This window comes from Schistocerca nitens, unplaced genomic scaffold (genome assembly GCF_023898315.1).
Source record: "Schistocerca nitens isolate TAMUIC-IGC-003100 unplaced genomic scaffold, iqSchNite1.1 HiC_scaffold_292, whole genome shotgun sequence".
NCBI classification, from domain to species: domain Eukaryota; kingdom Metazoa; phylum Arthropoda; class Insecta; order Orthoptera; family Acrididae; genus Schistocerca; species Schistocerca nitens.
The window spans coordinates 1-21,473 of record NW_026045830.1 but is presented as its reverse complement, the minus strand read 5'-3'; the positions used below and the strand labels follow the sequence as shown (position 1 = coordinate 21,473).

The 21,473-nt window shown below is 50.4% G+C and overlaps 21 non-coding genes across 21 annotated transcripts; 10 read left to right on the top strand and 11 right to left on the bottom strand.

The window, feature by feature from the left end:
* Positions 1-1,071: 1,071 nt before the first annotated feature.
* On the bottom strand, positions 1,072-1,143 carry Trnag-ccc (transfer RNA glycine (anticodon CCC)). The gene has a single exon. It is a non-coding gene; the product is annotated as a tRNA-Gly (tRNA).
* A 683-nt stretch (positions 1,144-1,826) lies between these two features.
* Trnal-uaa (transfer RNA leucine (anticodon UAA)) lies at positions 1,827-1,910 on the top strand. The gene has a single exon. It is a non-coding gene; the product is annotated as a tRNA-Leu (tRNA).
* A 1,125-nt stretch (positions 1,911-3,035) lies between these two features.
* Trnag-ccc (transfer RNA glycine (anticodon CCC)) lies at positions 3,036-3,107 on the bottom strand. The gene has a single exon. It is a non-coding gene; the product is annotated as a tRNA-Gly (tRNA).
* A 683-nt stretch (positions 3,108-3,790) lies between these two features.
* Positions 3,791-3,874, top strand: Trnal-uaa (transfer RNA leucine (anticodon UAA)). Its single transcript has one exon. It is a non-coding gene; the product is annotated as a tRNA-Leu (tRNA).
* Positions 3,875-4,999: 1,125 nt separating this feature from the next.
* Trnag-ccc (transfer RNA glycine (anticodon CCC)) lies at positions 5,000-5,071 on the bottom strand. The gene has a single exon. It is a non-coding gene; the product is annotated as a tRNA-Gly (tRNA).
* A 683-nt stretch (positions 5,072-5,754) lies between these two features.
* Positions 5,755-5,838, top strand: Trnal-uaa (transfer RNA leucine (anticodon UAA)). Its single transcript has one exon. It is a non-coding gene; the product is annotated as a tRNA-Leu (tRNA).
* A 1,125-nt stretch (positions 5,839-6,963) lies between these two features.
* Positions 6,964-7,035, bottom strand: Trnag-ccc (transfer RNA glycine (anticodon CCC)). Its single transcript has one exon. It is a non-coding gene; the product is annotated as a tRNA-Gly (tRNA).
* A 683-nt stretch (positions 7,036-7,718) lies between these two features.
* Positions 7,719-7,802, top strand: Trnal-uaa (transfer RNA leucine (anticodon UAA)). The gene has a single exon. It is a non-coding gene; the product is annotated as a tRNA-Leu (tRNA).
* A 1,125-nt stretch (positions 7,803-8,927) lies between these two features.
* On the bottom strand, positions 8,928-8,999 carry Trnag-ccc (transfer RNA glycine (anticodon CCC)). Its single transcript has one exon. It is a non-coding gene; the product is annotated as a tRNA-Gly (tRNA).
* A 683-nt stretch (positions 9,000-9,682) lies between these two features.
* On the top strand, positions 9,683-9,766 carry Trnal-uaa (transfer RNA leucine (anticodon UAA)). Its single transcript has one exon. It is a non-coding gene; the product is annotated as a tRNA-Leu (tRNA).
* Positions 9,767-10,891: 1,125 nt separating this feature from the next.
* On the bottom strand, positions 10,892-10,963 carry Trnag-ccc (transfer RNA glycine (anticodon CCC)). The gene has a single exon. It is a non-coding gene; the product is annotated as a tRNA-Gly (tRNA).
* A 683-nt stretch (positions 10,964-11,646) lies between these two features.
* On the top strand, positions 11,647-11,730 carry Trnal-uaa (transfer RNA leucine (anticodon UAA)). Its single transcript has one exon. It is a non-coding gene; the product is annotated as a tRNA-Leu (tRNA).
* A 1,125-nt stretch (positions 11,731-12,855) lies between these two features.
* Trnag-ccc (transfer RNA glycine (anticodon CCC)) lies at positions 12,856-12,927 on the bottom strand. Its single transcript has one exon. It is a non-coding gene; the product is annotated as a tRNA-Gly (tRNA).
* Positions 12,928-13,610: 683 nt separating this feature from the next.
* Trnal-uaa (transfer RNA leucine (anticodon UAA)) lies at positions 13,611-13,694 on the top strand. The gene has a single exon. It is a non-coding gene; the product is annotated as a tRNA-Leu (tRNA).
* Positions 13,695-14,819: 1,125 nt separating this feature from the next.
* On the bottom strand, positions 14,820-14,891 carry Trnag-ccc (transfer RNA glycine (anticodon CCC)). The gene has a single exon. It is a non-coding gene; the product is annotated as a tRNA-Gly (tRNA).
* A 683-nt stretch (positions 14,892-15,574) lies between these two features.
* Positions 15,575-15,658, top strand: Trnal-uaa (transfer RNA leucine (anticodon UAA)). The gene has a single exon. It is a non-coding gene; the product is annotated as a tRNA-Leu (tRNA).
* Positions 15,659-16,783: 1,125 nt separating this feature from the next.
* Positions 16,784-16,855, bottom strand: Trnag-ccc (transfer RNA glycine (anticodon CCC)). The gene has a single exon. It is a non-coding gene; the product is annotated as a tRNA-Gly (tRNA).
* A 683-nt stretch (positions 16,856-17,538) lies between these two features.
* On the top strand, positions 17,539-17,622 carry Trnal-uaa (transfer RNA leucine (anticodon UAA)). The gene has a single exon. It is a non-coding gene; the product is annotated as a tRNA-Leu (tRNA).
* A 1,125-nt stretch (positions 17,623-18,747) lies between these two features.
* On the bottom strand, positions 18,748-18,819 carry Trnag-ccc (transfer RNA glycine (anticodon CCC)). The gene has a single exon. It is a non-coding gene; the product is annotated as a tRNA-Gly (tRNA).
* A 684-nt stretch (positions 18,820-19,503) lies between these two features.
* Positions 19,504-19,587, top strand: Trnal-uaa (transfer RNA leucine (anticodon UAA)). Its single transcript has one exon. It is a non-coding gene; the product is annotated as a tRNA-Leu (tRNA).
* Positions 19,588-20,712: 1,125 nt separating this feature from the next.
* Positions 20,713-20,784, bottom strand: Trnag-ccc (transfer RNA glycine (anticodon CCC)). The gene has a single exon. It is a non-coding gene; the product is annotated as a tRNA-Gly (tRNA).
* Positions 20,785-21,473: the final 689 nt, after the last annotated feature.

The following is a 21,473-nucleotide window of genomic DNA, read 5'->3' as shown; positions in this document are numbered from 1 at the left end:
AATTACGCGCAAACAGGTTCGAGAGATATTATTAGAGACGGCAGTGGTTACGGAGCTTGCCCTGCAAGTCTGATTGCCCGGCGGTCAGAAGGAATGGAAAGCTGTTGGGAGACATGGCTTTCAGCCAGGCGGCCCGGATTCGATTCCCGGTAGCCGAACATTCTTTCGTTTGCTGAGTCTTGGCTATTCTCACGGCGTTTACGTTTTCTTTGTGTTGTGCTTTTTGGGTCCAACGTCAAGAAAGCAAAAGTCAACGAAAACAGATACGTGTTTAAATGACTGGCAGGGCAGTAACGAAGGTGGATGAGCCGGTGGACCGGGTACTGGACTGCTGACGTGGCCCCATTGCATAGGTCGTCAGCTGAGTAGGTTAGAGCGTCGTGGTGTGAACACAAAGGCCATGTATTCGATCGCAGCAAGTGCCATTTAATTTTTCTCTCGTAAAAGACAGTGCTTCCTCCAGCGAGACACTGCCAGGTAAATACCAAGTGATATGCACAAGAAGCAAGATGTCTGCACGTTTGCTGGCGTTGTGGCTAGCGGCCGTAGCACGCTGAGTGCAGCGGTTCTCGGCTGTTCATTGGAGTTAAGAACCGTTGTGTGTGGTTAGTAGTTGGGTGGGTGACCAGCTGGGAGCTCGACCTGCGTTTGGCTTCTTTCCTTTTGCCTTTTTACTTCGGTTTCGTTGCTGCTTAGCGTTAATGATGCTGTTCAGCACGCTGACGCCACTCTTGCCTCTCGGTACACTAAGGCGCGAATCTGTGGCCACAATAAAATGAAAGGTTCTGTCGTGTGTTTGTCGTTTTTTGGTCTCTCACAGTCGTTTCTCGCGCCTGCCCTCTACATATATGCCCGTTTCCAAGCGTCAGCTTTCGCGTCAGCCGAGCAAAGTCGAGACAAGTCGACACATGGAGACACACGATGCTGTGAAACGAAATCCGGCGACTAGCGCACTGGCTACACGGAGTGAGACGTGGGGCGAAGGAAAACTATTCGTAGCGCGACAGTTCTCAGGTTCGAGGATCGCGTTACGTTACGTGGAATATCCCTAGAAGAAAAATTTACGTTTCGTGCGGTGGCCGGGAGTCGAACCCGGATCAACTGCTTGGGAAGCAACCATGCTGACCGTTACACCACCACCGCCTTGCGCTGCGTTTCACTCACGCCGCGATGTGTCGGCTACCCTCCTGCCACCAGAGGCCGAAGGCGATGACGCTGTAGGCGCTCTACGCCAGGGCGGAGGTGAGCACATCTGAACGCAGTGTGTAGGTGCTGCTAGGGCGATGTAGCGTAACTAGAAGCAGAACTGACATCCATTGAAAAAACTGCCCTTTAATTTACAGCAGCGTGATCAAAGAAATATGTAATGTGACGTACTTACTGACGATCCAGAGACGATTGAGCATATGTGTGCCAGTACAGAAGTAGAAAGCGCGTACGTATCACAGTGTTAAGTTGGTTAGTTTGATTCTCGCCTGGAGCATATCATTAGCTTCCCCTGAGGGTGAAATGCACAGCGTAGCCGTTGCTAGGGAACGGCCTTTTCTTGTCATTCGTTGTTTTCTCTGCGACAATGTAAAAATTGATAGTTGGAGTTCTGCTCGTTCCACTTAAGACAGAAGGCGACGGAAAACAACGGTGTCAGGCGCCATATTTAAGCTCTGGCTCCCGAAAGTGAGGGTGGGGTGCAACCTCACATCTGACAACTCGTCTAAAATACTCTAAAAAAACGTATTTCCTTCACACAAGAAAAAACAAGCACATTTCGCAGTAAGGCTCTGGAGATGTTGCTAGGAACGACAGCAGCAGGTCGTTTGCGCTCACAAGTCAGATTGGCCGAGCGGTCTAAGGCGCCAGATTTAAGCTCTGGTTCCCGAACGGGAGCGTGGGTTCGAACCCCACATCTGACAATGAATTTTAAATATTCCTTAACTGGCCATTTCCTTCGTGCGGGAAAGCAAGTCAATTACGCGCAAACAGGTTCGAGAGATATTATTAGAGACGGCAGTGGTTACGGAGCTTGCCCTGCAAGTCTGATTGCCCGGCGGTCAGAAGGAATGGAAAGCTGTTGGGAGACATGGCTTTCAGCCAGGCGGCCCGGATTCGATTCCCGGTAGCCGAACATTCTTTCGTTTGCTGAGTCTTGGCTATTCTCACGGCGTTTACGTTTTCTTTGTGTTGTGCTTTTTGGGTCCAACGTCAAGAAAGCAAAAGTCAACGAAAACAGATACGTGTTTAAATGACTGGCAGGGCAGTAACGAAGGTGGATGAGCCGGTGGACCGGGTACTGGACTGCTGACGTGGCCCCATTGCATAGGTCGTCAGCTGAGTAGGTTAGAGCGTCGTGGTGTGAACACAAAGGCCATGTATTCGATCGCAGCAAGTGCCATTTAATTTTTCTCTCGTAAAAGACAGTGCTTCCTCCAGCGAGACACTGCCAGGTAAATACCAAGTGATATGCACAAGAAGCAAGATGTCTGCACGTTTGCTGGCGTTGTGGCTAGCGGCCGTAGCACGCTGAGTGCAGCGGTTCTCGGCTGTTCATTGGAGTTAAGAACCGTTGTGTGTGGTTAGTAGTTGGGTGGGTGACCAGCTGGGAGCTCGACCTGCGTTTGGCTTCTTTCCTTTTGCCTTTTTACTTCGGTTTCGTTGCTGCTTAGCGTTAATGATGCTGTTCAGCACGCTGACGCCACTCTTGCCTCTCGGTACACTAAGGCGCGAATCTGTGGCCACAATAAAATGAAAGGTTCTGTCGTGTGTTTGTCGTTTTTTGGTCTCTCACAGTCGTTTCTCGCGCCTGCCCTCTACATATATGCCCGTTTCCAAGCGTCAGCTTTCGCGTCAGCCGAGCAAAGTCGAGACAAGTCGACACATGGAGACACACGATGCTGTGAAACGAAATCCGGCGACTAGCGCACTGGCTACACGGAGTGAGACGTGGGGCGAAGGAAAACTATTCGTAGCGCGACAGTTCTCAGGTTCGAGGATCGCGTTACGTTACGTGGAATATCCCTAGAAGAAAAATTTACGTTTCGTGCGGTGGCCGGGAGTCGAACCCGGATCAACTGCTTGGGAAGCAACCATGCTGACCGTTACACCACCACCGCCTTGCGCTGCGTTTCACTCACGCCGCGATGTGTCGGCTACCCTCCTGCCACCAGAGGCCGAAGGCGATGACGCTGTAGGCGCTCTACGCCAGGGCGGAGGTGAGCACATCTGAACGCAGTGTGTAGGTGCTGCTAGGGCGATGTAGCGTAACTAGAAGCAGAACTGACATCCATTGAAAAAACTGCCCTTTAATTTACAGCAGCGTGATCAAAGAAATATGTAATGTGACGTACTTACTGACGATCCAGAGACGATTGAGCATATGTGTGCCAGTACAGAAGTAGAAAGCGCGTACGTATCACAGTGTTAAGTTGGTTAGTTTGATTCTCGCCTGGAGCATATCATTAGCTTCCCCTGAGGGTGAAATGCACAGCGTAGCCGTTGCTAGGGAACGGCCTTTTCTTGTCATTCGTTGTTTTCTCTGCGACAATGTAAAAATTGATAGTTGGAGTTCTGCTCGTTCCACTTAAGACAGAAGGCGACGGAAAACAACGGTGTCAGGCGCCATATTTAAGCTCTGGCTCCCGAAAGTGAGGGTGGGGTGCAACCTCACATCTGACAACTCGTCTAAAATACTCTAAAAAAACGTATTTCCTTCACACAAGAAAAAACAAGCACATTTCGCAGTAAGGCTCTGGAGATGTTGCTAGGAACGACAGCAGCAGGTCGTTTGCGCTCACAAGTCAGATTGGCCGAGCGGTCTAAGGCGCCAGATTTAAGCTCTGGTTCCCGAACGGGAGCGTGGGTTCGAACCCCACATCTGACAATGAATTTTAAATATTCCTTAACTGGCCATTTCCTTCGTGCGGGAAAGCAAGTCAATTACGCGCAAACAGGTTCGAGAGATATTATTAGAGACGGCAGTGGTTACGGAGCTTGCCCTGCAAGTCTGATTGCCCGGCGGTCAGAAGGAATGGAAAGCTGTTGGGAGACATGGCTTTCAGCCAGGCGGCCCGGATTCGATTCCCGGTAGCCGAACATTCTTTCGTTTGCTGAGTCTTGGCTATTCTCACGGCGTTTACGTTTTCTTTGTGTTGTGCTTTTTGGGTCCAACGTCAAGAAAGCAAAAGTCAACGAAAACAGATACGTGTTTAAATGACTGGCAGGGCAGTAACGAAGGTGGATGAGCCGGTGGACCGGGTACTGGACTGCTGACGTGGCCCCATTGCATAGGTCGTCAGCTGAGTAGGTTAGAGCGTCGTGGTGTGAACACAAAGGCCATGTATTCGATCGCAGCAAGTGCCATTTAATTTTTCTCTCGTAAAAGACAGTGCTTCCTCCAGCGAGACACTGCCAGGTAAATACCAAGTGATATGCACAAGAAGCAAGATGTCTGCACGTTTGCTGGCGTTGTGGCTAGCGGCCGTAGCACGCTGAGTGCAGCGGTTCTCGGCTGTTCATTGGAGTTAAGAACCGTTGTGTGTGGTTAGTAGTTGGGTGGGTGACCAGCTGGGAGCTCGACCTGCGTTTGGCTTCTTTCCTTTTGCCTTTTTACTTCGGTTTCGTTGCTGCTTAGCGTTAATGATGCTGTTCAGCACGCTGACGCCACTCTTGCCTCTCGGTACACTAAGGCGCGAATCTGTGGCCACAATAAAATGAAAGGTTCTGTCGTGTGTTTGTCGTTTTTTGGTCTCTCACAGTCGTTTCTCGCGCCTGCCCTCTACATATATGCCCGTTTCCAAGCGTCAGCTTTCGCGTCAGCCGAGCAAAGTCGAGACAAGTCGACACATGGAGACACACGATGCTGTGAAACGAAATCCGGCGACTAGCGCACTGGCTACACGGAGTGAGACGTGGGGCGAAGGAAAACTATTCGTAGCGCGACAGTTCTCAGGTTCGAGGATCGCGTTACGTTACGTGGAATATCCCTAGAAGAAAAATTTACGTTTCGTGCGGTGGCCGGGAGTCGAACCCGGATCAACTGCTTGGGAAGCAACCATGCTGACCGTTACACCACCACCGCCTTGCGCTGCGTTTCACTCACGCCGCGATGTGTCGGCTACCCTCCTGCCACCAGAGGCCGAAGGCGATGACGCTGTAGGCGCTCTACGCCAGGGCGGAGGTGAGCACATCTGAACGCAGTGTGTAGGTGCTGCTAGGGCGATGTAGCGTAACTAGAAGCAGAACTGACATCCATTGAAAAAACTGCCCTTTAATTTACAGCAGCGTGATCAAAGAAATATGTAATGTGACGTACTTACTGACGATCCAGAGACGATTGAGCATATGTGTGCCAGTACAGAAGTAGAAAGCGCGTACGTATCACAGTGTTAAGTTGGTTAGTTTGATTCTCGCCTGGAGCATATCATTAGCTTCCCCTGAGGGTGAAATGCACAGCGTAGCCGTTGCTAGGGAACGGCCTTTTCTTGTCATTCGTTGTTTTCTCTGCGACAATGTAAAAATTGATAGTTGGAGTTCTGCTCGTTCCACTTAAGACAGAAGGCGACGGAAAACAACGGTGTCAGGCGCCATATTTAAGCTCTGGCTCCCGAAAGTGAGGGTGGGGTGCAACCTCACATCTGACAACTCGTCTAAAATACTCTAAAAAAACGTATTTCCTTCACACAAGAAAAAACAAGCACATTTCGCAGTAAGGCTCTGGAGATGTTGCTAGGAACGACAGCAGCAGGTCGTTTGCGCTCACAAGTCAGATTGGCCGAGCGGTCTAAGGCGCCAGATTTAAGCTCTGGTTCCCGAACGGGAGCGTGGGTTCGAACCCCACATCTGACAATGAATTTTAAATATTCCTTAACTGGCCATTTCCTTCGTGCGGGAAAGCAAGTCAATTACGCGCAAACAGGTTCGAGAGATATTATTAGAGACGGCAGTGGTTACGGAGCTTGCCCTGCAAGTCTGATTGCCCGGCGGTCAGAAGGAATGGAAAGCTGTTGGGAGACATGGCTTTCAGCCAGGCGGCCCGGATTCGATTCCCGGTAGCCGAACATTCTTTCGTTTGCTGAGTCTTGGCTATTCTCACGGCGTTTACGTTTTCTTTGTGTTGTGCTTTTTGGGTCCAACGTCAAGAAAGCAAAAGTCAACGAAAACAGATACGTGTTTAAATGACTGGCAGGGCAGTAACGAAGGTGGATGAGCCGGTGGACCGGGTACTGGACTGCTGACGTGGCCCCATTGCATAGGTCGTCAGCTGAGTAGGTTAGAGCGTCGTGGTGTGAACACAAAGGCCATGTATTCGATCGCAGCAAGTGCCATTTAATTTTTCTCTCGTAAAAGACAGTGCTTCCTCCAGCGAGACACTGCCAGGTAAATACCAAGTGATATGCACAAGAAGCAAGATGTCTGCACGTTTGCTGGCGTTGTGGCTAGCGGCCGTAGCACGCTGAGTGCAGCGGTTCTCGGCTGTTTATTGGAGTTAAGAACCGTTGTGTGTGGTTAGTAGTTGGGTGGGTGACCAGCTGGGAGCTCGACCTGCGTTTGGCTTCTTTCCTTTTGCCTTTTTACTTCGGTTTCGTTGCTGCTTAGCGTTAATGATGCTGTTCAGCACGCTGACGCCACTCTTGCCTCTCGGTACACTAAGGCGCGAATCTGTGGCCACAATAAAATGAAAGGTTCTGTCGTGTGTTTGTCGTTTTTTGGTCTCTCACAGTCGTTTCTCGCGCCTGCCCTCTACATATATGCCCGTTTCCAAGCGTCAGCTTTCGCGTCAGCCGAGCAAAGTCGAGACAAGTCGACACATGGAGACACACGATGCTGTGAAACGAAATCCGGCGACTAGCGCACTGGCTACACGGAGTGAGACGTGGGGCGAAGGAAAACTATTCGTAGCGCGACAGTTCTCAGGTTCGAGGATCGCGTTACGTTACGTGGAATATCCCTAGAAGAAAAATTTACGTTTCGTGCGGTGGCCGGGAGTCGAACCCGGATCAACTGCTTGGGAAGCAACCATGCTGACCGTTACACCACCACCGCCTTGCGCTGCGTTTCACTCACGCCGCGATGTGTCGGCTACCCTCCTGCCACCAGAGGCCGAAGGCGATGACGCTGTAGGCGCTCTACGCCAGGGCGGAGGTGAGCACATCTGAACGCAGTGTGTAGGTGCTGCTAGGGCGATGTAGCGTAACTAGAAGCAGAACTGACATCCATTGAAAAAACTGCCCTTTAATTTACAGCAGCGTGATCAAAGAAATATGTAATGTGACGTACTTACTGACGATCCAGAGACGATTGAGCATATGTGTGCCAGTACAGAAGTAGAAAGCGCGTACGTATCACAGTGTTAAGTTGGTTAGTTTGATTCTCGCCTGGAGCATATCATTAGCTTCCCCTGAGGGTGAAATGCACAGCGTAGCCGTTGCTAGGGAACGGCCTTTTCTTGTCATTCGTTGTTTTCTCTGCGACAATGTAAAAATTGATAGTTGGAGTTCTGCTCGTTCCACTTAAGACAGAAGGCGACGGAAAACAACGGTGTCAGGCGCCATATTTAAGCTCTGGCTCCCGAAAGTGAGGGTGGGGTGCAACCTCACATCTGACAACTCGTCTAAAATACTCTAAAAAAACGTATTTCCTTCACACAAGAAAAAACAAGCACATTTCGCAGTAAGGCTCTGGAGATGTTGCTAGGAACGACAGCAGCAGGTCGTTTGCGCTCACAAGTCAGATTGGCCGAGCGGTCTAAGGCGCCAGATTTAAGCTCTGGTTCCCGAACGGGAGCGTGGGTTCGAACCCCACATCTGACAATGAATTTTAAATATTCCTTAACTGGCCATTTCCTTCGTGCGGGAAAGCAAGTCAATTACGCGCAAACAGGTTCGAGAGATATTATTAGAGACGGCAGTGGTTACGGAGCTTGCCCTGCAAGTCTGATTGCCCGGCGGTCAGAAGGAATGGAAAGCTGTTGGGAGACATGGCTTTCAGCCAGGCGGCCCGGATTCGATTCCCGGTAGCCGAACATTCTTTCGTTTGCTGAGTCTTGGCTATTCTCACGGCGTTTACGTTTTCTTTGTGTTGTGCTTTTTGGGTCCAACGTCAAGAAAGCAAAAGTCAACGAAAACAGATACGTGTTTAAATGACTGGCAGGGCAGTAACGAAGGTGGATGAGCCGGTGGACCGGGTACTGGACTGCTGACGTGGCCCCATTGCATAGGTCGTCAGCTGAGTAGGTTAGAGCGTCGTGGTGTGAACACAAAGGCCATGTATTCGATCGCAGCAAGTGCCATTTAATTTTTCTCTCGTAAAAGACAGTGCTTCCTCCAGCGAGACACTGCCAGGTAAATACCAAGTGATATGCACAAGAAGCAAGATGTCTGCACGTTTGCTGGCGTTGTGGCTAGCGGCCGTAGCACGCTGAGTGCAGCGGTTCTCGGCTGTTCATTGGAGTTAAGAACCGTTGTGTGTGGTTAGTAGTTGGGTGGGTGACCAGCTGGGAGCTCGACCTGCGTTTGGCTTCTTTCCTTTTGCCTTTTTACTTCGGTTTCGTTGCTGCTTAGCGTTAATGATGCTGTTCAGCACGCTGACGCCACTCTTGCCTCTCGGTACACTAAGGCGCGAATCTGTGGCCACAATAAAATGAAAGGTTCTGTCGTGTGTTTGTCGTTTTTTGGTCTCTCACAGTCGTTTCTCGCGCCTGCCCTCTACATATATGCCCGTTTCCAAGCGTCAGCTTTCGCGTCAGCCGAGCAAAGTCGAGACAAGTCGACACATGGAGACACACGATGCTGTGAAACGAAATCCGGCGACTAGCGCACTGGCTACACGGAGTGAGACGTGGGGCGAAGGAAAACTATTCGTAGCGCGACAGTTCTCAGGTTCGAGGATCGCGTTACGTTACGTGGAATATCCCTAGAAGAAAAATTTACGTTTCGTGCGGTGGCCGGGAGTCGAACCCGGATCAACTGCTTGGGAAGCAACCATGCTGACCGTTACACCACCACCGCCTTGCGCTGCGTTTCACTCACGCCGCGATGTGTCGGCTACCCTCCTGCCACCAGAGGCCGAAGGCGATGACGCTGTAGGCGCTCTACGCCAGGGCGGAGGTGAGCACATCTGAACGCAGTGTGTAGGTGCTGCTAGGGCGATGTAGCGTAACTAGAAGCAGAACTGACATCCATTGAAAAAACTGCCCTTTAATTTACAGCAGCGTGATCAAAGAAATATGTAATGTGACGTACTTACTGACGATCCAGAGACGATTGAGCATATGTGTGCCAGTACAGAAGTAGAAAGCGCGTACGTATCACAGTGTTAAGTTGGTTAGTTTGATTCTCGCCTGGAGCATATCATTAGCTTCCCCTGAGGGTGAAATGCACAGCGTAGCCGTTGCTAGGGAACGGCCTTTTCTTGTCATTCGTTGTTTTCTCTGCGACAATGTAAAAATTGATAGTTGGAGTTCTGCTCGTTCCACTTAAGACAGAAGGCGACGGAAAACAACGGTGTCAGGCGCCATATTTAAGCTCTGGCTCCCGAAAGTGAGGGTGGGGTGCAACCTCACATCTGACAACTCGTCTAAAATACTCTAAAAAAACGTATTTCCTTCACACAAGAAAAAACAAGCACATTTCGCAGTAAGGCTCTGGAGATGTTGCTAGGAACGACAGCAGCAGGTCGTTTGCGCTCACAAGTCAGATTGGCCGAGCGGTCTAAGGCGCCAGATTTAAGCTCTGGTTCCCGAACGGGAGCGTGGGTTCGAACCCCACATCTGACAATGAATTTTAAATATTCCTTAACTGGCCATTTCCTTCGTGCGGGAAAGCAAGTCAATTACGCGCAAACAGGTTCGAGAGATATTATTAGAGACGGCAGTGGTTACGGAGCTTGCCCTGCAAGTCTGATTGCCCGGCGGTCAGAAGGAATGGAAAGCTGTTGGGAGACATGGCTTTCAGCCAGGCGGCCCGGATTCGATTCCCGGTAGCCGAACATTCTTTCGTTTGCTGAGTCTTGGCTATTCTCACGGCGTTTACGTTTTCTTTGTGTTGTGCTTTTTGGGTCCAACGTCAAGAAAGCAAAAGTCAACGAAAACAGATACGTGTTTAAATGACTGGCAGGGCAGTAACGAAGGTGGATGAGCCGGTGGACCGGGTACTGGACTGCTGACGTGGCCCCATTGCATAGGTCGTCAGCTGAGTAGGTTAGAGCGTCGTGGTGTGAACACAAAGGCCATGTATTCGATCGCAGCAAGTGCCATTTAATTTTTCTCTCGTAAAAGACAGTGCTTCCTCCAGCGAGACACTGCCAGGTAAATACCAAGTGATATGCACAAGAAGCAAGATGTCTGCACGTTTGCTGGCGTTGTGGCTAGCGGCCGTAGCACGCTGAGTGCAGCGGTTCTCGGCTGTTCATTGGAGTTAAGAACCGTTGTGTGTGGTTAGTAGTTGGGTGGGTGACCAGCTGGGAGCTCGACCTGCGTTTGGCTTCTTTCCTTTTGCCTTTTTACTTCGGTTTCGTTGCTGCTTAGCGTTAATGATGCTGTTCAGCACGCTGACGCCACTCTTGCCTCTCGGTACACTAAGGCGCGAATCTGTGGCCACAATAAAATGAAAGGTTCTGTCGTGTGTTTGTCGTTTTTTGGTCTCTCACAGTCGTTTCTCGCGCCTGCCCTCTACATATATGCCCGTTTCCAAGCGTCAGCTTTCGCGTCAGCCGAGCAAAGTCGAGACAAGTCGACACATGGAGACACACGATGCTGTGAAACGAAATCCGGCGACTAGCGCACTGGCTACACGGAGTGAGACGTGGGGCGAAGGAAAACTATTCGTAGCGCGACAGTTCTCAGGTTCGAGGATCGCGTTACGTTACGTGGAATATCCCTAGAAGAAAAATTTACGTTTCGTGCGGTGGCCGGGAGTCGAACCCGGATCAACTGCTTGGGAAGCAACCATGCTGACCGTTACACCACCACCGCCTTGCGCTGCGTTTCACTCACGCCGCGATGTGTCGGCTACCCTCCTGCCACCAGAGGCCGAAGGCGATGACGCTGTAGGCGCTCTACGCCAGGGCGGAGGTGAGCACATCTGAACGCAGTGTGTAGGTGCTGCTAGGGCGATGTAGCGTAACTAGAAGCAGAACTGACATCCATTGAAAAAACTGCCCTTTAATTTACAGCAGCGTGATCAAAGAAATATGTAATGTGACGTACTTACTGACGATCCAGAGACGATTGAGCATATGTGTGCCAGTACAGAAGTAGAAAGCGCGTACGTATCACAGTGTTAAGTTGGTTAGTTTGATTCTCGCCTGGAGCATATCATTAGCTTCCCCTGAGGGTGAAATGCACAGCGTAGCCGTTGCTAGGGAACGGCCTTTTCTTGTCATTCGTTGTTTTCTCTGCGACAATGTAAAAATTGATAGTTGGAGTTCTGCTCGTTCCACTTAAGACAGAAGGCGACGGAAAACAACGGTGTCAGGCGCCATATTTAAGCTCTGGCTCCCGAAAGTGAGGGTGGGGTGCAACCTCACATCTGACAACTCGTCTAAAATACTCTAAAAAAACGTATTTCCTTCACACAAGAAAAAACAAGCACATTTCGCAGTAAGGCTCTGGAGATGTTGCTAGGAACGACAGCAGCAGGTCGTTTGCGCTCACAAGTCAGATTGGCCGAGCGGTCTAAGGCGCCAGATTTAAGCTCTGGTTCCCGAACGGGAGCGTGGGTTCGAACCCCACATCTGACAATGAATTTTAAATATTCCTTAACTGGCCATTTCCTTCGTGCGGGAAAGCAAGTCAATTACGCGCAAACAGGTTCGAGAGATATTATTAGAGACGGCAGTGGTTACGGAGCTTGCCCTGCAAGTCTGATTGCCCGGCGGTCAGAAGGAATGGAAAGCTGTTGGGAGACATGGCTTTCAGCCAGGCGGCCCGGATTCGATTCCCGGTAGCCGAACATTCTTTCGTTTGCTGAGTCTTGGCTATTCTCACGGCGTTTACGTTTTCTTTGTGTTGTGCTTTTTGGGTCCAACGTCAAGAAAGCAAAAGTCAACGAAAACAGATACGTGTTTAAATGACTGGCAGGGCAGTAACGAAGGTGGATGAGCCGGTGGACCGGGTACTGGACTGCTGACGTGGCCCCATTGCATAGGTCGTCAGCTGAGTAGGTTAGAGCGTCGTGGTGTGAACACAAAGGCCATGTATTCGATCGCAGCAAGTGCCATTTAATTTTTCTCTCGTAAAAGACAGTGCTTCCTCCAGCGAGACACTGCCAGGTAAATACCAAGTGATATGCACAAGAAGCAAGATGTCTGCACGTTTGCTGGCGTTGTGGCTAGCGGCCGTAGCACGCTGAGTGCAGCGGTTCTCGGCTGTTCATTGGAGTTAAGAACCGTTGTGTGTGGTTAGTAGTTGGGTGGGTGACCAGCTGGGAGCTCGACCTGCGTTTGGCTTCTTTCCTTTTGCCTTTTTACTTCGGTTTCGTTGCTGCTTAGCGTTAATGATGCTGTTCAGCACGCTGACGCCACTCTTGCCTCTCGGTACACTAAGGCGCGAATCTGTGGCCACAATAAAATGAAAGGTTCTGTCGTGTGTTTGTCGTTTTTTGGTCTCTCACAGTCGTTTCTCGCGCCTGCCCTCTACATATATGCCCGTTTCCAAGCGTCAGCTTTCGCGTCAGCCGAGCAAAGTCGAGACAAGTCGACACATGGAGACACACGATGCTGTGAAACGAAATCCGGCGACTAGCGCACTGGCTACACGGAGTGAGACGTGGGGCGAAGGAAAACTATTCGTAGCGCGACAGTTCTCAGGTTCGAGGATCGCGTTACGTTACGTGGAATATCCCTAGAAGAAAAATTTACGTTTCGTGCGGTGGCCGGGAGTCGAACCCGGATCAACTGCTTGGGAAGCAACCATGCTGACCGTTACACCACCACCGCCTTGCGCTGCGTTTCACTCACGCCGCGATGTGTCGGCTACCCTCCTGCCACCAGAGGCCGAAGGCGATGACGCTGTAGGCGCTCTACGCCAGGGCGGAGGTGAGCACATCTGAACGCAGTGTGTAGGTGCTGCTAGGGCGATGTAGCGTAACTAGAAGCAGAACTGACATCCATTGAAAAAACTGCCCTTTAATTTACAGCAGCGTGATCAAAGAAATATGTAATGTGACGTACTTACTGACGATCCAGAGACGATTGAGCATATGTGTGCCAGTACAGAAGTAGAAAGCGCGTACGTATCACAGTGTTAAGTTGGTTAGTTTGATTCTCGCCTGGAGCATATCATTAGCTTCCCCTGAGGGTGAAATGCACAGCGTAGCCGTTGCTAGGGAACGGCCTTTTCTTGTCATTCGTTGTTTTCTCTGCGACAATGTAAAAATTGATAGTTGGAGTTCTGCTCGTTCCACTTAAGACAGAAGGCGACGGAAAACAACGGTGTCAGGCGCCATATTTAAGCTCTGGCTCCCGAAAGTGAGGGTGGGGTGCAACCTCACATCTGACAACTCGTCTAAAATACTCTAAAAAAACGTATTTCCTTCACACAAGAAAAAACAAGCACATTTCGCAGTAAGGCTCTGGAGATGTTGCTAGGAACGACAGCAGCAGGTCGTTTGCGCTCACAAGTCAGATTGGCCGAGCGGTCTAAGGCGCCAGATTTAAGCTCTGGTTCCCGAACGGGAGCGTGGGTTCGAACCCCACATCTGACAATGAATTTTAAATATTCCTTAACTGGCCATTTCCTTCGTGCGGGAAAGCAAGTCAATTACGCGCAAACAGGTTCGAGAGATATTATTAGAGACGGCAGTGGTTACGGAGCTTGCCCTGCAAGTCTGATTGCCCGGCGGTCAGAAGGAATGGAAAGCTGTTGGGAGACATGGCTTTCAGCCAGGCGGCCCGGATTCGATTCCCGGTAGCCGAACATTCTTTCGTTTGCTGAGTCTTGGCTATTCTCACGGCGTTTACGTTTTCTTTGTGTTGTGCTTTTTGGGTCCAACGTCAAGAAAGCAAAAGTCAACGAAAACAGATACGTGTTTAAATGACTGGCAGGGCAGTAACGAAGGTGGATGAGCCGGTGGACCGGGTACTGGACTGCTGACGTGGCCCCATTGCATAGGTCGTCAGCTGAGTAGGTTAGAGCGTCGTGGTGTGAACACAAAGGCCATGTATTCGATCGCAGCAAGTGCCATTTAATTTTTCTCTCGTAAAAGACAGTGCTTCCTCCAGCGAGACACTGCCAGGTAAATACCAAGTGATATGCACAAGAAGCAAGATGTCTGCACGTTTGCTGGCGTTGTGGCTAGCGGCCGTAGCACGCTGAGTGCAGCGGTTCTCGGCTGTTCATTGGAGTTAAGAACCGTTGTGTGTGGTTAGTAGTTGGGTGGGTGACCAGCTGGGAGCTCGACCTGCGTTTGGCTTCTTTCCTTTTGCCTTTTTACTTCGGTTTCGTTGCTGCTTAGCGTTAATGATGCTGTTCAGCACGCTGACGCCACTCTTGCCTCTCGGTACACTAAGGCGCGAATCTGTGGCCACAATAAAATGAAAGGTTCTGTCGTGTGTTTGTCGTTTTTTGGTCTCTCACAGTCGTTTCTCGCGCCTGCCCTCTACATATATGCCCGTTTCCAAGCGTCAGCTTTCGCGTCAGCCGAGCAAAGTCGAGACAAGTCGACACATGGAGACACACGATGCTGTGAAACGAAATCCGGCGACTAGCGCACTGGCTACACGGAGTGAGACGTGGGGCGAAGGAAAACTATTCGTAGCGCGACAGTTCTCAGGTTCGAGGATCGCGTTACGTTACGTGGAATATCCCTAGAAGAAAAATTTACGTTTCGTGCGGTGGCCGGGAGTCGAACCCGGATCAACTGCTTGGGAAGCAACCATGCTGACCGTTACACCACCACCGCCTTGCGCTGCGTTTCACTCACGCCGCGATGTGTCGGCTACCCTCCTGCCACCAGAGGCCGAAGGCGATGACGCTGTAGGCGCTCTACGCCAGGGCGGAGGTGAGCACATCTGAACGCAGTGTGTAGGTGCTGCTAGGGCGATGTAGCGTAACTAGAAGCAGAACTGACATCCATTGAAAAAACTGCCCTTTAATTTACAGCAGCGTGATCAAAGAAATATGTAATGTGACGTACTTACTGACGATCCAGAGACGATTGAGCATATGTGTGCCAGTACAGAAGTAGAAAGCGCGTACGTATCACAGTGTTAAGTTGGTTAGTTTGATTCTCGCCTGGAGCATATCATTAGCTTCCCCTGAGGGTGAAATGCACAGCGTAGCCGTTGCTAGGGAACGGCCTTTTCTTGTCATTCGTTGTTTTCTCTGCGACAATGTAAAAATTGATAGTTGGAGTTCTGCTCGTTCCACTTAAGACAGAAGGCGACGGAAAACAACGGTGTCAGGCGCCATATTTAAGCTCTGGCTCCCGAAAGTGAGGGTGGGGTGCAACCTCACATCTGACAACTCGTCTAAAATACTCTAAAAAAACGTATTTCCTTCACACAAGAAAAAACAAGCACATTTCGCAGTAAGGCTCTGGAGATGTTGCTAGGAACGACAGCAGCAGGTCGTTTGCGCTCACAAGTCAGATTGGCCGAGCGGTCTAAGGCGCCAGATTTAAGCTCTGGTTCCCGAACGGGAGCGTGGGTTCGAACCCCACATCTGACAATGAATTTTAAATATTCCTTAACTGGCCATTTCCTTCGTGCGGGAAAGCAAGTCAATTACGCGCAAACAGGTTCGAGAGATATTATTAGAGACGGCAGTGGTTACGGAGCTTGCCCTGCAAGTCTGATTGCCCGGCGGTCAGAAGGAATGGAAAGCTGTTGGGAGACATGGCTTTCAGCCAGGCGGCCCGGATTCGATTCCCGGTAGCCGAACATTCTTTCGTTTGCTGAGTCTTGGCTATTCTCACGGCGTTTACGTTTTCTTTGTGTTGTGCTTTTTGGGTCCAACGTCAAGAAAGCAAAAGTCAACGAAAACAGATACGTGTTTAAATGACTGGCAGGGCAGTAACGAAGGTGGATGAGCCGGTGGACCGGGTACTGGACTGCTGACGTGGCCCCATTGCATAGGTCGTCAGCTGAGTAGGTTAGAGCGTCGTGGTGTGAACACAAAGGCCATGTATTCGATCGCAGCAAGTGCCATTTAATTTTTCTCTCGTAAAAGACAGTGCTTCCTCCAGCGAGACACTGCCAGGTAAATACCAAGTGATATGCACAAGAAGCAAGATGTCTGCACGTTTGCTGGCGTTGTGGCTAGCGGCCGTAGCACGCTGAGTGCAGCGGTTCTCGGCTGTTCATTGGAGTTAAGAACCGTTGTGTGTGGTTAGTAGTTGGGTGGGTGACCAGCTGGGAGCTCGACCTGCGTTTGGCTTCTTTCCTTTTGCCTTTTTACTTCGGTTTCGTTGCTGCTTAGCGTTAATGATGCTGTTCAGCACGCTGACGCCACTCTTGCCTCTCGGTACACTAAGGCGCGAATCTGTGGCCACAATAAAATGAAAGGTTCTGTCGTGTGTTTGTCGTTTTTTGGTCTCTCACAGTCGTTTCTCGCGCCTGCCCTCTACATATATGCCCGTTTCCAAGCGTCAGCTTTCGCGTCAGCCGAGCAAAGTCGAGACAAGTCGACACATGGAGACACACGATGCTGTGAAACGAAATCCGGCGACTAGCGCACTGGCTACACGGAGTGAGACGTGGGGCGAAGGAAAACTATTCGTAGCGCGACAGTTCTCAGGTTCGAGGATCGCGTTACGTTACGTGGAATATCCCTAGAAGAAAAATTTACGTTTCGTGCGGTGGCCGGGAGTCGAACCCGGATCAACTGCTTGGGAAGCAACCATGCTGACCGTTACACCACCACCGCCTTGCGCTGCGTTTCACTCACGCCGCGATGTGTCGGCTACCCTCCTGCCACCAGAGGCCGAAGGCGATGACGCTGTAGGCGCTCTACGCCAGGGCGGAGGTGAGCACATCTGAACGCAGTGTGTAGGTGCTGCTAGGGCGATGTAGCGTAACTAGAAGCAGAACTGACATCCATTGAAAAAACTGCCCTTTAATTTACAGCAGCGTGATCAAAGAAATATGTAATGTGACGTACTTACTGACGATCCAGAGACGATTGAGCATATGTGTGCCAGTACAGAAGTAGAAAGCGCGTACGTATCACAGTGTTAAGTTGGTTAGTTTGATTCTCGCCTGGAGCATATCATTAGCTTCCCCTGAGGGTGAAATGCACAGCGTAGCCGTTGCTAGGGAACGGCCTTTTCTTGTCATTCGTTGTTTTCTCTGCGACAATGTAAAAATTGATAGTTGGAGTTCTGCTCGTTCCACTTAAGACAGAAGGCGACGGAAAACAACGGTGTCAGGCGCCATATTTAAGCTCTGGCTCCCGAAAGTGAGGGTGGGGTGCAACCTCACATCTGACAACTCGTCTAAAATACTCTAAAAAAACGTATTTCCTTCACACAAGAAAAAACAAGCACATTTCGCAGTAAGGCTCTGGAGATGTTGCTAGGAACGACAGCAGCAGGTCGTTTGCGCTCACAAGTCAGATTGGCCGAGCGGTCTAAGGCGCCAGATTTAAGCTCTGGTTCCCGAACGGGAGCGTGGGTTCGAACCCCACATCTGACAATGAATTTTAAATATTCCTTAACTGGCCATTTCCTTCGTGCGGGAAAGCAAGTCAATTACGCGCAAACAGGTTCGAGAGATATTATTAGAGACGGCAGTGGTTACGGAGCTTGCCCTGCAAGTCTGATTGCCCGGCGGTCAGAAGGAATGGAAAGCTGTTGGGAGACATGGCTTTCAGCCAGGCGGCCCGGATTCGATTCCCGGTAGCCGAACATTCTTTCGTTTGCTGAGTCTTGGCTATTCTCACGGCGTTTACGTTTTCTTTGTGTTGTGCTTTTTGGGTCCAACGTCAAGAAAGCAAAAGTCAACGAAAACAGATACGTGTTTAAATGACTGGCAGGGCAGTAACGAAGGTGGATGAGCCGGTGGACCGGGTACTGGACTGCTGACGTGGCCCCATTGCATAGGTCGTCAGCTGAGTAGGTTAGAGCGTCGTGGTGTGAACACAAAGGCCATGTATTCGATCGCAGCAAGTGCCATTTAATTTTTCTCTCGTAAAAGACAGTGCTTCCTCCAGCGAGACACTGCCAGGTAAATACCAAGTGATATGCACAAGAAGCAAGATGTCTGCACGTTTGCTGGCGTTGTGGCTAGCGGCCGTAGCACGCTGAGTGCAGCGGTTCTCGGCTGTTCATTGGAGTTAAGAACCGTTGTGTGTGGTTAGTAGTTGGGTGGGTGACCAGCTGGGAGCTCGACCTGCGTTTGGCTTCTTTCCTTTTGCCTTTTTACTTCGGTTTCGTTGCTGCTTAGCGTTAATGATGCTGTTCAGCACGCTGACGCCACTCTTGCCTCTCGGTACACTAAGGCGCGAATCTGTGGCCACAATAAAATGAAAGGTTCTGTCGTGTGTTTGTCGTTTTTTGGTCTCTCACAGTCGTTTCTCGCGCCTGCCCTCTACATATATGCCCGTTTCCAAGCGTCAGCTTTCGCGTCAGCCGAGCAAAGTCGAGACAAGTCGACACATGGAGACACACGATGCTGTGAAACGAAATCCGGCGACTAGCGCACTGGCTACACGGAGTGAGACGTGGGGCGAAGGAAAACTATTCGTAGCGCGACAGTTCTCAGGTTCGAGGATCGCGTTACGTTACGTGGAATATCCCTAGAAGAAAAATTTACGTTTCGTGCGGTGGCCGGGAGTCGAACCCGGATCAACTGCTTGGGAAGCAACCATGCTGACCGTTACACCACCACCGCCTTGCGCTGCGTTTCACTCACGCCGCGATGTGTCGGCTACCCTCCTGCCACCAGAGGCCGAAGGCGATGACGCTGTAGGCGCTCTACGCCAGGGCGGAGGTGAGCACATCTGAACGCAGTGTGTAGGTGCTGCTAGGGCGATGTAGCGTAACTAGAAGCAGAACTGACATCCATTGAAAAAACTGCCCTTTAATTTACAGCAGCGTGATCAAAGAAATATGTAATGTGACGTACTTACTGACGATCCAGAGACGATTGAGCATATGTGTGCCAGTACAGAAGTAGAAAGCGCGTACGTATCACAGTGTTAAGTTGGTTAGTTTGATTCTCGCCTGGAGCATATCATTAGCTTCCCCTGAGGGTGAAATGCACAGCGTAGCCGTTGCTAGGGAACGGCCTTTTCTTGTCATTCGTTGTTTTCTCTGCGACAATGTAAAAATTGATAGTTGGAGTTCTGCTCGTTCCACTTAAGACAGAAGGCGACGGAAAACAACGGTGTCAGGCGCCATATTTAAGCTCTGGCTCCCGAAAGTGAGGGTGGGGTGCAACCTCACATCTGACAACTCGTCTAAAATACTCTAAAAAAAACGTATTTCCTTCACACAAGAAAAAACAAGCACATTTCGCAGTAAGGCTCTGGAGATGTTGCTAGGAACGACAGCAGCAGGTCGTTTGCGCTCACAAGTCAGATTGGCCGAGCGGTCTAAGGCGCCAGATTTAAGCTCTGGTTCCCGAACGGGAGCGTGGGTTCGAACCCCACATCTGACAATGAATTTTAAATATTCCTTAACTGGCCATTTCCTTCGTGCGGGAAAGCAAGTCAATTACGCGCAAACAGGTTCGAGAGATATTATTAGAGACGGCAGTGGTTACGGAGCTTGCCCTGCAAGTCTGATTGCCCGGCGGTCAGAAGGAATGGAAAGCTGTTGGGAGACATGGCTTTCAGCCAGGCGGCCCGGATTCGATTCCCGGTAGCCGAACATTCTTTCGTTTGCTGAGTCTTGGCTATTCTCACGGCGTTTACGTTTTCTTTGTGTTGTGCTTTTTGGGTCCAACGTCAAGAAAGCAAAAGTCAACGAAAACAGATACGTGTTTAAATGACTGGCAGGGCAGTAACGAAGGTGGATGAGCCGGTGGACCGGGTACTGGACTGCTGACGTGGCCCCATTGCATAGGTCGTCAGCTGAGTAGGTTAGAGCGTCGTGGTGTGAACACAAAGGCCATGTATTCGATCGCAGCAAGTGCCATTTAATTTTTCTCTCGTAAAAGACAGTGCTTCCTCCAGCGAGACACTGCCAGGTAAATACCAAGTGATATGCACAAGAAGCAAGATGTCTGCACGTTTGCTGGCGTTGTGGCTAGCGGCCGTAGCACGCTGAGTGCAGCGGTTCTCGGCTGTTCATTGGAGTTAAGAACCGTTGTGTGTGGTTAGTAGTTGGGTGGGTGACCAGCTGGGAGCTCGACCTGCGTTTGGCTTCTTTCCTTTTGCCTTTTTACTTCGGTTTCGTTGCTGCTTAGCGTTAATGATGCTGTTCAGCACGCTGACGCCACTCTTGCCTCTCGGTACACTAAGGCGCGAATCTGTGGCCACAATAAAATGAAAGGTTCTGTCGTGTGTTTGTCGTTTTTTGGTCTCTCACAGTCGTTTCTCGCGCCTGCCCTCTACATATATGCCCGTTTCCAAGCGTCAGCTTTCGCGTCAGCCGAGCAAAGTCGAGACAAGTCGACACATGGAGACACACGATGCTGTGAAACGAAATCCGGCGACTAGCGCACTGGCTACACGGAGTGAGACGTGGGGCGAAGGAAAACTATTCGTAGCGCGACAGTTCTCAGGTTCGAGGATCGCGTTACGTTACGTGGAATATCCCTAGAAGAAAAATTTACGTTTCGTGCGGTGGCCGGGAGTCGAACCCGGATCAACTGCTTGGGAAGCAACCATGCTGACCGTTACACCACCACCGCCTTGCGCTGCGTTTCACTCACGCCGCGATGTGTCGGCTACCCTCCTGCCACCAGAGGCCGAAGGCGATGACGCTGTAGGCGCTCTACGCCAGGGCGGAGGTGAGCACATCTGAACGCAGTGTGTAGGTGCTGCTAGGGCGATGTAGCGTAACTAGAAGCAGAACTGACATCCATTGAAAAAACTGCCCTTTAATTTACAGCAGCGTGATCAAAGAAATATGTAATGTGACGTACTTACTGACGATCCAGAGACGATTGAGCATATGTGTGCCAGTACAGAAGTAGAAAGCGCGTACGTATCACAGTGTTAAGTTGGTTAGTTTGATTCTCGCCTGGAGCATATCATTAGCTTCCCCTGAGGGTGAAATGCACAGCGTAGCCGTTGCTAGGGAACGGCCTTTTCTTGTCATTCGTTGTTTTCTCTGCGACAATGTAAAAATTGATAGTTGGAGTTCTGCTCGTTCCACTTAAGACAGAAGGCGACGGAAAACAACGGTGTCAGGCGCCATATTTAAGCTCTGGCTCCCGAAAGTGAGGGTGGGGTGCAACCTCACATCTGACAACTCGTCTAAAATACTCTAAAAAAACGTATTTCCTTCACACAAGAAAAAACAAGCACATTTCGCAGTAAGGCTCTGGAGATGTTGCTAGGAACGACAGCAGCAGGTCGTTTGCGCTCACAAGTCAGA